At 44.8% G+C, this 14262-nt stretch overlaps 1 long non-coding RNA gene across 1 annotated transcript in view; it reads left to right on the plus strand.

Annotated features, from left to right (window-relative positions):
- Positions 1-602: 602 nt before the first annotated feature.
- LOC124021621 overlaps positions 603-14262 on the plus strand; it is a 50959-nt gene continuing 37299 nt past the window's right edge. The window contains exons 1-2 of the long non-coding RNA XR_006836261.1: positions 603-2503; positions 10455-10505. This is a non-coding gene — a long non-coding RNA (uncharacterized LOC124021621). The remainder of the gene's footprint in view (positions 2504-10454; positions 10506-14262) is intronic.

Raw genomic sequence — 14262 nt, forward strand, 5'->3', positions numbered from 1 at the left:
AGACAGAAGAAATTCCAGTGCACCAAACACTCACACAGTATTTCTACTGGCAGCTCATGTTCCCGAGCACCAAGTCACATCACCAGTAGTGTAGGCTACAATATACTTCTTTGCGGAAATCCCACTTTTATGTTTCCATAGTCTAATTAATCCATATTTTAAATAGATTTCAGGTTACTGGCCCTGCATCAAAATGCACTTACAACGTAGGCCTACACATTTGCCTCCAATTATCAAATTATTTTATACATTTTTCAGTCCTCCTAGAATAGCGCTAAAGTAGTCTTTATAGATTGTATCTACAATAGGCCTCCGACAATGGAATGATAGAAATGGCTTAGAAATGGACCGGACCAATGAGTGTGCGGTGGGCGTGTCCTCCTGCCTCTGCTGGTGTAAACAGCGTGTTCAGAAGCGCCAGGCTCGCGCGGAGCGGAGAGGAGATGCGTGTATAAATATCAGAGTGCCTCTTCTCTCCGCTATAGCAGACCTGACACATCACCTAATTGTCCCTGTCACATCTCCTGTGTGTCCTCACCAAGACCGCACTTCCCGAAGGAGTCGACTAGAAAACGGTTGGTTTATTCTACAGGTTGGTGCGTCTCTCGATCTCCGTGGAGTTTATAAACTAACTACTAAACCTTTGGGGGATTTAAAAACAACTCCAGCTCGCTGCGCGCCTCTCTTTTTCTCTTCGCTCGGCTCTTACGCTAGTGTCAACGCCAAAGCTACCGGTGTATCGGTAGTCTAGCCTGCTAATAGGAATACAACAGACTGCTTTGGGTCGCTGTGGACTGTACATGCTGCAGAAAGGAGCGGCCAGTGCCAGCTGTGGCTGTAAGGACCAGAGGTGTTTGTTTTCAAGGTGCGCCTTTTTGCGGTTAGTTCCAGCTCATCTCCTCCCAGTGCCATTGATCAGTGTCAAAATAAATCGGGCTACAAAATATACATGTATCCCTACATGTAATTAATGCAATTTACACAATGCCATCCTTATAGACTTTGACCGTGCATGACAGCAACAATGGTACGGTATCTGTGCGTTAACAACCGTATCATGTACCAACACGTTTCACCCGGCAGGCAAGCACAACTCGCGCAAGTGGTAGCATTGTTAAAACCACAAATTCTATTTATAGGGCTGGTTTGTGTATGATGTTGTATAATATGATACTGTGCAGCAAGGGTAGCCTATGTTGTGTATTTTCAAGCGCTCCGTTCGCATGTGCCACTGTATCTTGCGCTCGCTTCTCATAACGTGCGCGCCCGGTTTCGCTGCCCTGGGTGCATCAAGTGCACAGTCATCAGGTATGTGTTTGTTATATTCTTCCAACAACATTCCGTCATTTTCAACATGTCCATATATTCAAGTTGTATTGCTGATAATAGTTGGGTGTTTTTCAGATTGATGCGCCCATATACGAACCTATAGCTAATCGGTGATGATATCGAACTCAGTCAGTATTGGTGAGGTAAGAGCAGCGTTAGTTTAGTTTATACTAGCCTATGTACCCAACAGGTTCCTTCATTATCAGGATATGTATGTGGAATGAGTGATGAGCACGTGACAGTTAAGGTTTGACTGAGGCTGTAAGGGCATATTGATGATGAATATAAGATATATAATAATAATAATAATATATGCCATTTAGCAGACGCTTTTATCCAAAGCGACTTACAGTCATGTGTGCATACATTCTACGTATGGGTGGTCCCGGGGATCAAACCCACTACCCTGGCGTTACAAGCGCCATGCTCTACGAACTGAGCTACAGAAGACTTGCTCAGAATATGACAGAGCTGTTCAATAAGTGAATGGATTTCCTGCTGTAATTGAAGTCTTTAGAGGGCTTAGTGGTTAGGGAATACGCAGTGTGCATGTTTCTGTGTGGTGTGTGTGTGTGTGTCAGATTTAAGAAAGGGGAAAAGTTAACCCTGTACTTCCCCCTCCTCCTTTCAGTCTCTCTTGTAAAAGATGCATAGCTAGCAGAGATGACGATGATGATGATATCAAATCTCAGGAAAGGAATGACCATGACCGGATTTCAAGGCCATAATTGACAAGATCCCTGCATGAGAGAACGAGAGAGAGACAGAGAGGGAGGGAGGGATGTTTGGAAGCAACAGAGGTCCACATTAGAGCCACAGAACAGGGATTGAAGGAACACCCATTGGAACCATGGAATCAGTCCTGGGAATGTCAAAGCATCTCAGAGAAACAGATACCTGGGTTTGACTGACAGCCAGAGGTTCACTAACTAATTGGTATATTCAGAATGTACTCTAGGTTTCCACACCACCCATAACCAAGGAGAGGAGAGAAAAAGGAGAGGAAAGGAGAATGGAGAAGAGAAAAGGAGGACAAGAGAGGAGATGAAAGGAGAAGAGAAGAAAGGACAGATGATGAGAGGACAGACGATGAGAGGAGAGAAGGAGAAAGGACGGATGAAGAGGAGATAGGAGAGGAGAAGAGAGTCGTGAGAAGAAGTCAGGAATACAGAAGGTGAGTGCAACCTTTCCTTGCCTTCTTTTGACTTGCAAATATTACTGTGCATACATCGCCCAAGGGGCAGGTGTGTGTGTGATACCCTCTTACCAGGGTCACTCTCGAAGGCATCTGTAGAATGACCAGAATAACACAGACAACCCCATTTCTCATGAAGTGTATAAAATAGGCACTACAGTTTATCATATGTCTGTATGGTGGTGGATGTACACATACTGTAGGTATGGTGGTGGATACACACATAGACTACATATTACGATGAGGGGAGGAGGGAGAGAGAAGGATACAGAGGAAGAGTGGATGAGATGTTTGGAGAGGGAAGTATATAGAGAGAGAAAGTAGAGGTGGAGAGGGATCTAGAAAGAGATTGAGGAGAGCTATACAGAGAGATGTAGAGAGAGGGACCTACAGTTTAATTATTACTCTAACAGCTACTAGTATCACTCCATCTATTTGAGCTTGTTCTGTGGTTTTCTTAGTATAGATATAGAATGACGAGAAAGGACATTCCATTCATGTTGTTGTGGCTCATATTGGCTGCAGCAATCAGAACACTCAGTGCATTGACTCATATCATATCCTCATCCCTCAGACTCTCATTGCCTTTCTAAATGCTGTTTGCATGCAGCAATGTGAGTGCGTGCGTGTGCTTGCAATGTTATGAAGTGGACCATGACAAATCCAGTGAATTTCAGGCTCGTGCATTTCAACTTGCGTGCTATTCCGTTTTGTTACATCCCTCCCTCCCAACTTGTTAGCAGCTCGGCTGTGTTTTTTTCTGAGCTGTGTTCAATCTGCTAGGTCTATTTCTGTTTCTATGCCGGGTATATTTCAATGTTTATTCTGCTAGGTCTGCAAGGTTCATTCTGCACGTTTTTAAAAATATGTACAGTCTGTCAAGTCCATTTCTATGTTAATTCCGCTAGGTGTATTTCTATGTTCCTTCTGCTAGGTCTCTTTTTATGTCCCTTCTGCTAGGTCTCTTTCTATGCCCCTTCTGCTAGGTCTCTTTTTATGTCCCTTCTGCTAGGTCTCTTTCTATGCCCCTTCTGCTAGGTCTCTTTCTATGTCCCTTCTGCTAGGTCTCTTTCTATGTCCCTTCTGCTAGGTCTCTTTCTATGTCCCTTCTGCTAGGTCTCTTTCTATGCCCATTCTGCTAGGTCTCTTTCTATGCCCATTCTGCTAGGTCTCTTTCTATGCCCATTCTGCTAGGTCTCTTTCTATGCCCATTCTGCTAGGTCTCTTTCTATGCCCATTCTGCTAGGTCTCTTTCTATGCCCATTCTGCTAGGTCTCTTTCTATGCCCATTCTGCTAGGTCTCTTTCTATGCCCATTCTGCTAGGTCTCTTTCTATGCCCATTCTGCTAGGTCTCTTTCTATGCCCATTCTGCTAGCCCATTCTGCTAGGTCTCTTTCTATGCCCATTCTGCTAGGTCTCTTTCTATGCCCATTCTGCTAGGTCTCTTTCTATGCCCATTCTGCTAGGTCTCTTTCTATGTTAGGTCTCTTTCTATGCCCATTCTGCTAGGTCTCTTTCTATGCCCATTCTGCTAGGTCTCTTTCTATGCCCATTCTGCTAGGTCTCTTTCTATGCCCATTCTGCTAGGTCTCTTTCTATGCCCATTCTGCTAGGTCTCTTTCTATGCCCATTCTGCTAGGTCTTATTTCTATGTTAATTCTGCTAGGTCTCTTTCTATGCCCATTCTGCTAGGTCTCTTTCTATGCCCATTCTGCTAGGTCTCTTTCTATGCCCATTCTGCTAGGTCTCTTTCTATGCCCATTCTGCTAGGTCTCTTTCTATGCCCATTCTGCTAGATCTTATTTCTATGTCAATTCTGCTGGTTTTGTTTTTATATGTACATTCTGCTAGGTCTATTTCTACATACATTCTGCTAGGTCTATGTCTACATACATTCTGCTAGGTCTATTTCTACTGTGTGGGTGAGTCACTCTCTGAGACAGAGATTCAGGAGTTCTTGGCACGCATATGTTGTGGAACACTGGGGAGCACACACACACAAATACACACTGCCATCTTGGACGAGGGAGCGAGCTGCCAGAGGCCACCATTTACTCCAAGAAACCATCAGGGCTCCAGCATAGTTTCAGAGGGAAAAGTAACACAAACACACACACACACCTTCCCTCGCTCATGTGTCTGTACAAGCCTTCTGGCTTGGCGAGTTGCTCTCTGCCTCTTCAGGAAAATACCAGCTCTTCATATTATATTGTACAAGGTGCCAAGCAGAAACCAAATGGCACCCTATTTCCTACATAGTGCACTACTTTTGAACAGGGCCCAATAGGGAATAGGGTGCCATTTAGGATGTATCTTCCAGTAGTTTTGGCCTATCCATCAAGCCCTTAATGGGGTGTGAAGTTGTTCTGAGTGGTTGTTGTCCCGTCTCACCCTGCCAGCCTTGCAGCTAGTTCCCCCTGGCATGTAGTCTAATGGAGTGCAGTATGTAGGGACTAGGGTGTCATTTGGGACTGAGGCTAAGGACTTAATTAATGAAATAAAACAGTGATCGGTCCAAGAAGTGGATAACATGGTGTAAATTGATACCAGGCGTTTCCATGGCTTGGCTTAGCATCTTGCTTTCTCCTCCTCCGCTGGGGGTTATTTTGGTTTGTGTGTGTGTGTGTTGACTTGGCTAGCCCTAATCTGACCTGGCAGACAGGTGGACACTGACAGATCTCTCTGTGTCTCTCTGTCTGTTCATCTCTCTCTGTCTGTATGTGTCTCTCTCTGTCTGTATGTCTCTCTCTCTGTTTGTATTTCACTGTCTGTATATCTCTCTGTCAGTATGTCTCTGTATCTGCTGTATGTTTTTCTTTCTTTTTCTCTCTCTCTGTCTGTATGTCTCTCTGTCTGTATGTCTCTGTGTCTATTCCTACTTTGTGTCTCTCTCTGTCTGTATGTCTCTGTGTCTGCCTTTTTTCTTTCTTTCTCTCTCTCTCTGTCTGTATGTATCTGTGTCTATTCCTACTTTGTGTCTCTCTCTCTGTCTGTATGTGTCTCTCTCTGTCTGTATGTCTCTCTCTGTTTGTATGTCTCTCTGTCTGTATGTGTCTGCCTTTTTTCTTTCTCTCTCTCTCCCTGTCTGTAGGTCTGTATGTCTTTCTGTCTGTAGGTCTGTATGTCTCTATGTTTGTATGTCTCTCTGTCTGTATGTCTCTGTGTCTGCCTTTTTTCTTTCTTTCTCTCTCTCTGTCTGTATGTCTTTCTGTCTGTATGTCTGTATGTCTCTCTGTCTGTATGTCTCTCTGTCTGTATGTCTCTCTGTCTGTATGTCTCTCTGTCTGTATGTCTGCCTTTTTTCTTTCTTTCTGTCTCTCTCTCTGTCTGTATGTCTCTCTGTCTGTATGTCTCTCTGTCTGTATGTCTCTGTCTGTATGTCTCTCTGTCTCTCTGTCTGTATGTCTCTCTGTCTGTATGTCTCTCTGTCTGTATGTCTGCCTTTTTTCTTTCTTTCTTTCTCTCTCTGTCTTTCACTCTGTCCTTTCTTAGTTGTCATAATCTGTCACATTGATTTAGCAGTACGCTCAGAAAGACCCTTACAAGGACACTTTGTAGACACTTGGGCCAAAATCCTAACTTTAGGTTCTTGCACGTAACTCAAGGTTTCTATACACATCTATTGACATCAATGCATACCAGTGGTGGCTGGTGGCACTTTAAATTGGAAGACGGGCTCATAGTAATGTCTGGAACAGGATCTATGGAATGGTACCAAACACATGTTATCATTCCATTACACTACATTCCAGCCATTACTATGAGCCATCCTGCCCTCATCAGCCTCCACTAATGCTTATAGTAAGTTATGCACACATCTAAGTAAAGCACACAGGAGGCTGGTGAGGGGAGGACGGCTTATAATAATGGCTGGAATGGAGTGTTTTCAAACATATGGAATCCATGCGTTTGATATCATTCCATAGATTCCATTCCTCCCCAATGAGCCCATCCTCCCCAATTAAGGTGCCACCAGCCACCTGTGGCATACACATCACAAATTAGGTTTTTGCACATTGTTTGACCCAGGACTGTATAGCTACTTTGTACTGTAGTCTGAAAGTGGTTCCACTGTCCAAATAGAAATATCCAATTGGAACAGCAATAGTAGAGTAGTAGACTCATACATTATTTAATAAGACTAGTTTGCATAAACATGTATGAATGATTATGTGTCCATATGAAATCCTCACATGGATAAAACATTTAGAATTCAGTTTTAATAGAAAAACAATCCGCCTTAGACTGCGAGCGGCATTCATTTCCTGTTACCCAAAATGCAATGGATGCTTTTATCTGCTATTTGCTGTGTGTGTGTGTGTGTGTTTGTGTGTGTGTGTGTTTTAAATTTGCTGTGTGTGTGTTTTTAATACAAGCCCTTAGAGGCTTGACACGATAGGCCAAGAATGCTTCATGTCTAATCAGGGTGTTCCTCAGCAGCCATTTGACCTGACATGGTTCTGTCAGACAAGATGCAGACGGCCCACTCTCCATACTGTCTTAACATTATACCACTGACCTCATGTTCATTACGGCTTACACACACACACACACACACACACACACACACACACACACACACACACACACACACACACACACACACACACACACACACACACACACACACACACACACACACACACACACACACACACACACACACACACACACACACACACACACACACACACACACAGTTGGGACATCTGGCTGTAAATGCAAGCCTGACTGCTAAGTTGCCAAGAGATGTGTTTGGACAGGTTAGCCTTATTATCCTCACACAGGATGATGTGTGTGTGTGTGTGTGTCAGACTGGTGAGGAGTAATAGTGTAAGGGAGAGTGGGGGTTAGGTCTGAAACCATGGGGGGGTTTGTATTTGGCAACAGGGTACATTTGGATGATTTATCATTAAGGGAGCAACATGGTACATTTGGATGATTTATCACTAAGGGAGCAACAGGGTACATTTGGATGATTTATCACTAAGGGAGCAACAGGGTACATTTGGATGATTTATCACTAAGGGAGCAACAGGGTACATTTGGATGATTTATTATTAAGGGAGCAACAGGGTACATTTGGATGATTTATCACTAAGGGAGCAACAGGGTACATTTGGATGATTTATTATTAAGGGAGCAACAGGGTCCATTTGGATGATTTATCATTAAGGGAGCAACAGGGTACATTTGGATGATTTATTATTAAGGGAGCATTGTGCCTGGCAAGTGTTAGCATTAATAACCTCAGAACACCCTCAATTCGTCGGGACTTGGACTCTACAAGGTGTTGAAAGCGTTCCACAGGGATGCTGTCTCATGTTGGCTCAAATGCTTCCCAATGTTGTGTCAAGTTGTCTGGATGTCCTTTAGGTGGTGGACCATTCTTGACACACATGGGAAACTGTAGAGCATGAAAAATCCAGCAGTGTTGCAGTTCTAGACACACTCAAACTGGTCTGACTGCCACCTACTACCATACGCTGTTCAAAGACACTTAAACCTTTTGTCTTGCCCATTCACCCTCTGAATGGCACACATACACTATCCATGTCTCAAGGCTTAAAAATCCTTATTTAACCTGTCTCCTCCCCTTCATCTACACTGATTTGAAGTGGATTTAACAACTGACATCAATAAGAGATTCCTAGCTTGTGCAGGTGTTCATAATGTTTTGTCCAGTCAGTGTATATTCCTACTGTCCTCTAGCTTTCAGCAGGTGTTCATAATGTTTTGTCCAGTCAGTGTATATTCCTACTCTCCTCTAGCTTTCAGCAGGCGTTCATAATGTTTTGTCAAGTCAGTGTATATGCCTACTGTCCTCTAGCTTTCTGCAGGTGTTCATAATCTTTTGTCCAGTCAGTGTATATTCCTATTGTCCTCTAGCTTTCAGCAGGTGTTCATAATGTTTTGTCCAGTCAATGTATATGCCTACTCTCCTCTGGGACATGAGAGACAGAATGTTACATATTCCTCAAATAAGGCATCAACCTCTAGAGCAGGGGTATTGAACTCTGACCCTACGAGGTCCGGACCCTACTGGGTTTCCGCTCTACCTGATAATTATTGCAGCCACCTGGTGTCGCAGGTTGAAATCAGTCCCTGATTAGGAAGAATGAAAAAGCAGGGGAACTTGCTTCCAGGTCGAGATTTGAATTCGACAGTACACTAGTGTGTGTGTGTGTGTGTGTTGTAATGAGTTAGAGGATGCGATACACAGAGCCATATCTCTTGGAAGGAGAGTAATCCTTGTGGAGGATGAGGCAGGGTTGTCAAAGCTGACATCTGTCAGAACAGGAGGGAATAAACTACCTGTCACTTCCTAGAGAGGCTGAAGAGATGGAGAGAGGGAGGGGTTGGAAGGGAGAGAGATTGGGTTAGAGAGGCTGAAGAGATGGAGAGAGGGAGGGGTTGGAAGGGAGAGAGATTGGGTTAGAGAGGCTGGAGCGATGGAGAGAGGGAGGGGTTGGAAGGGAGAGAGATTGGGTTAGAGAGGCTGGAGCGATGGAGAGGGGAGGGGTTGGAAGGGAGAGAGATTGGGTTAGAGAGGCTGAAGAGATGGAGAGAGGGAGGGGTTGGAAGGGAGAGAGATTGGGTTAGAGAGGCTGGAGCGATGGAGAGAGGGAGGGGTTGGAAGGAGAGAGATTGGGTTAGAGAGGCTGGAGCGATGGAGAGAGGGAGGGGTTGGAAGGGAGAGAGATTGGGTTAGAGAGGCTGGAGCGATGGAGAGAGGGAGGGGTTGGAAGGGAGAGAGATTGGGTTAGAGAGGCTGAAGAGATGGAGAGAGGGAGGGGTTGGAAGGGAGAGAGATTGGGTTAGAGAGGCTGGAGCGATGGAGAGAGGGAGGGGTTGGAAGGGAGAGAGATTGGGTTAGAGAGGCTGGAGCGATGAGAGGGAGGGGTTGGAAGGGGAGAGATTGGGTTGAGAGGCTGGAGAGATGGAGAGAGGGAGGGGTTGGAAGGGAGAGAGATTGGGTTAGAGAGGCTGGAGAGATGGAGAGAGGGAGGGGTTGGAAGGGAGAGAGATTGGGTTAGAGAGGCTGGAGCGATGGAGAGAGGGAGGGGTTGGAAGGGAGAGATTGGGTTAGAGAGGCTGGAGCGATGGAGAGAGGGAGGGGTTGGAAGGAGAGAGATTGGGTTAGAGAGGCTGGAGCGATGGAGAGAGGGAGGGGTTGGAAGGGAGAGAGATTGGGTTAGAGAGGCTGGAGAGATGGAGAGAGGGAGGGGTTGGAAGGGAGAGAGATTGGGTTAGAGAGGCTGGAGAGATGGAGAGAGGGAGGGGTTGGAAGGGAGAGAGATTGGGTTAGAGAGGCTGGAGCGATGGAGAGAGGGAGGGGTTGGAAGGGAGAGAGATTGGGTTAGAGAGGTGGGGGAGTAAGAGAGAAGGGGAGATGGAGACAGGGAGGGGTTGGAATGGAGAGAGATTGGAGAAAATAGGATGGTTTGGAGAGCGATTTGGTTTGAAAGAACGGAGAAAAAGATGGGATTGGAGAAAGAGAGAGGGGTGGGGGTTGAGGATAGACAGAAAGAGAGAGGGGTGGGGGTTGAGGATAGACAGAAAGAGAGAAGGAGACTCTTTCATATTCCCTTGATGAAAATAGGAAATTGAGAGAGCTGGTAGAATACCAACAAGTTACTGTCACATCCTGGAGGAGAAATAGGACTTTTTCGATCCAGCCCATCACAAATCATAGGAGACATGATGGATATTCATTTGGTCATCACCAGGTTTCGACTGGTTTCATTTTGGAAAGAAAAACAAATTTAACACTTGAATCAATCTAATACAATCAGATAATCAAGCTCTCAAGGAATATACTGTAAGAGAACAAACATCCAAGTAATGGGGAGAGAAATTTGTTTTCATACAGGACTGAATTGAATAGACAAACAACCAACATGTGGCTTGTGATTTTCTCTGTTTCAGGAAGACTGTGGGAACAAGAGTGGATCCAGCCCGCTTGACTGTGGTGACAAGGTGAGTACACACATACAGATATACACACACACATACACACATAAACAAATGCATACACAAATACATACACACACAGATAAAGCTGTGTAAGTGCTCCCCAGTATTCTGCAAGGCACAGATTCCATGAGTCGATCCCCAGCTGTGTGTGTGTGTGTGTGTGTGTGTGTGTGTGTGTGTGTGTGTGTGTGTGTGTGTGTGTGTGTGTGTGTGTGTGTGTGTGTGTGTGTGTGTGTGTGTGTGTGTGTGTGTGTGTGTGTGTGTGTGTGTGTGTGTGTGTGTGTGTGTGTGTGTGTGTGTGTGTGTGTGTGTGTAGGGAATAATGGATGTATGAAAGTCAGAGACCTCAGTAGAATGTGACTGCAGGGAGGAATGAACAGAGGGCTGAGTCTTGTCTTTCATCTGCCTGCTACGTGTCAATCTCATCTAGCTGATGGCTGTCGTATGGCACACAGTGTGTGTGTCTCTCTCTGTCTCTGTCTCTCTGTCTCTCTCTCTCTCTCTGTCTTTCTCTCTGTGTCTCTGTCTCTGTCTTTCTCTCTCTCTCTGTGTCTCTGTCTCTCTGTCTCTCTGTCTATATCTCTATCCAAGGCCGGTTGCAGATGCCATTGTTGGTGCGTGAGTCTGTCTGTGTCTCCCCAAGGCTTGTTTCTGATGTTAGCTGGTTGGTTTATCCTAGTAATTCAGCAGTACCAGCCCCAGATTTGTGTCTCGTGTTCTAAATGAATGTCGGAAAGCTGGAGAGGCAGAATTGATGACATATTTTAATTTAGCTCTGCTCGGATGATAAGTCATGTTGAGGTGATTCTGATGATGCTAACGGCATGTTTAGTGTGTAGTTGTTCACTTCAGTATGTATTACTTATTCAATACTTATATAAGTTAACAAGATCAGTGTGTGTGTGTGTGTTAAGTGAGACCCCAGGGATGTGTATGTCTTCCTGATGTAGTTTCTCCAGTCATTGGAGGTGTGTGTGGTTTCAATTTGTTTTAAGTCAGCCCAGGACCCATACAGAGTGTATCCTAGCATGGCCTCTTTCTTCCATACAGGATGTTCCTACTTTCAACCCCACTACTCTGAGGGCTGTGGAGGTGTGTGTGTGGAGGTGTGTGTGTGTGGAGGTGTGTGTGTGTGGAGGTGTGTGTGTGTGGAGGTGTGTGTGTGTGTGGAGGTGTGTGTGTGTGTGGAGGTGTGTGTGTGTGTGTGTGTGGAGGTGTGTGTGTGTGTGTGTGGAGGTGTGTGTGTGTGTGTGGAGGTGTGTGTGTGTGTGTGGAGGTGTGTGTGTGTGGAGGTGTGTGTGTGTGTGTGTGTGTGTGTGGAGGTGTGTGTGTGTGTGTGGAGGTGTGTGTGTGTGTGGAGGTGTGGAGTGTGTGTGTGTGTGGAGGTGTGGAGGTGTGTGTGTGTGTGGAGGTGTGGAGGTGTGTGTGTGTGTGTGGAGGTGTGTGTGTGGAGGTGTGTGTGTGTGGTGTGTGTGTGTGTGTGTGTGTGGAGGTGTGTGTGTGTGTGGAGGTGTGTGTGTGGTTTCAATTTGTTTTAAGTCAGCCCAGGACCCATACAGAGTGTATCCTAGCATGGCCTCTTTCTTCCATACAGGATGTTCCTACTTTCAACCCCACTACGCTGAGGTGTGTGTGTGTGTGTGTGTGTGTGTGTGTGTGTGTGTGTGTGTGTGTGTGTGTGTGTGTGTGTGTGTGTGTGTGTGTGTGTGTGTGTGTGTGTGTGTGTGTGTGTGTGTGTGTGTGTGTGTGTGTGTGTGTGTGTGTGTGTGTGTGTGTGTGGAGGTGTGTGTGTGTGCACATATTAGTCTAACAGTATGTACAGGATACACATGGTATACATCGTCCAATGAAATGCTTACTTGCAGGTTCCTTCTCCACAATGCAGCAACAATAACCAGTAGTAAAATATAAGACTACAAACACAGTAAATGGCTCAGTAGAATATAATAAACATTTTAGTACAAGTATAAAACAGGAAGGAACAATGTCTAGTCCGATATGTACATGTGTTCTGGTCAATGGGGGATTGGAGGGAAGTGTATCAACTGAGCAGGTTAATAACAGTCTGGTAAGCAGCAGTTATAATGTGTGTGTAACATGAATGTATACACTGAGTGTACAAAACATTAGGAACACCTTCCTAATATTGAGTTGACGGGGCATAGACTCTACAAGAGGTCAAAAGCGTTCCACAGGGATGCTGGTCCACAGTTGTGTCAAGTTGGCTGGATGTCCTTTGGGTGGTGAACCATTCTTGATACACACAGGAAACTGTTGAGTGTGAAAAACCCGTTTGTGACACACTCAAACCGGTGCGCCTGGCACCTACTACCATACACCGTTCAAAGGCACTTAGATATTTTGTCTTGTCCATTCACCCATTGAATGGCAAACATAGACAATCCATGTCTCAGTTGTCCAAAGGGAGGGGGGGTCCTTGACGATGCTGCAGGCCTTCCTCAGGCATTGTTTCAAGTTGATGTCCTGGATGGGTGGGAGCATGGTCCCAGTGTGTGTGTGTGTGTGTGTGAGAGAGCATGTGTGTATGAGCATGTGGTTGTGTGTGTGTGTGTGTGTGTGTACATTTCAAGTTCCCCAGCACCCAGAGGGTTATGAGATGGGAGAACCCATCCCTCCCAATACAAGAGCATGAATATAGATAGAATTGAAAAGGGAAGAAAGAGCAAGAGAAGAAAATGGAAGAAGAAAGATGTTATTTTAACATGTATTTATTTCTGTCCTAGAGCTAAGATATTGCCATGTCTTGTGGATTGTTCAATGAAAGCTAGGTTGACAGGTAGACGTCTTCCACTAAGGAAGGGATTTAGTTTTGTACTAAATGGTAGGTAGACGTCTCCCACTGAGGAAGGGATTTAGTTTTGTACTAAATGGTAGGTAGACGTCTTCCTCTTCACTCACTCTCCAATAGAATCATGTTCACACTAACCGTAGTTGAGAGCAGTAATGCAGCTGTAGCAGATGGATCTGACTTGAGTTGTTTTTATTGCTTCATAGCCCTCCTCTCCGCCTCCCTCAGTTTCTAAGAGCGCCTTTGTGTGTTTTCAATAGGCACCTTCAATTGGAAGCTTGAAAGAGCTTGAATCACTATGTTTGGTCTAGAATCTGCAGCGATGATACTTTATGACGTGTGATGTTTTCTGTGACTGTGTGTGTGTGTTGTAAAACAGTGTGGGTGTGTGCTGTGGTATGTAAGAGAACAATGAGCAACAGGTTTAGTGAATGAAAACATATTGTTGTTTTTAAATGAAGCCCCAGTCCTTTGAACTGTTTCTGTTTGGTTAAATAGAATTCCACAGCCTCTCACTACAGATCCACTTTATGTTGTGTTGTGTTGCTTTGTGTTGTGTTGTGTTGCATCGTGTTGTGTTGCTTTGTGTTGTGTTGCTTTGTGTTGTGTTGCATTGCAATAGATAGTTTATATTGCAGATTAAGTTGGAGACTTTTATCTCCCTCACCAACTTCAAACATCAGCTATCTGAGCAGCTAACCGATCACTGCAGCTGTACATAATCTATTGCTAAATAGCCCACCCATTTTCACCTACCTCATCCCCATACTGTTTATATTTATTTACTTTTCTGCTCTTTTGCACACCAATATCTCTACCTGTACATGATCATCTGATCATTTATCACTCCAGTGTTAATCTGCAATATTGTAATTATTCGCCTACATCCTCATGCCTTTTGCACACATTGTATATAGACTCTCCTTTTTTTCTACTGTGTTATTGACTTGT

Source organism: Oncorhynchus gorbuscha, unplaced genomic scaffold (assembly GCF_021184085.1).
Source record: "Oncorhynchus gorbuscha isolate QuinsamMale2020 ecotype Even-year unplaced genomic scaffold, OgorEven_v1.0 Un_scaffold_1144, whole genome shotgun sequence".
Taxonomy (NCBI): domain Eukaryota; kingdom Metazoa; phylum Chordata; class Actinopteri; order Salmoniformes; family Salmonidae; genus Oncorhynchus; species Oncorhynchus gorbuscha.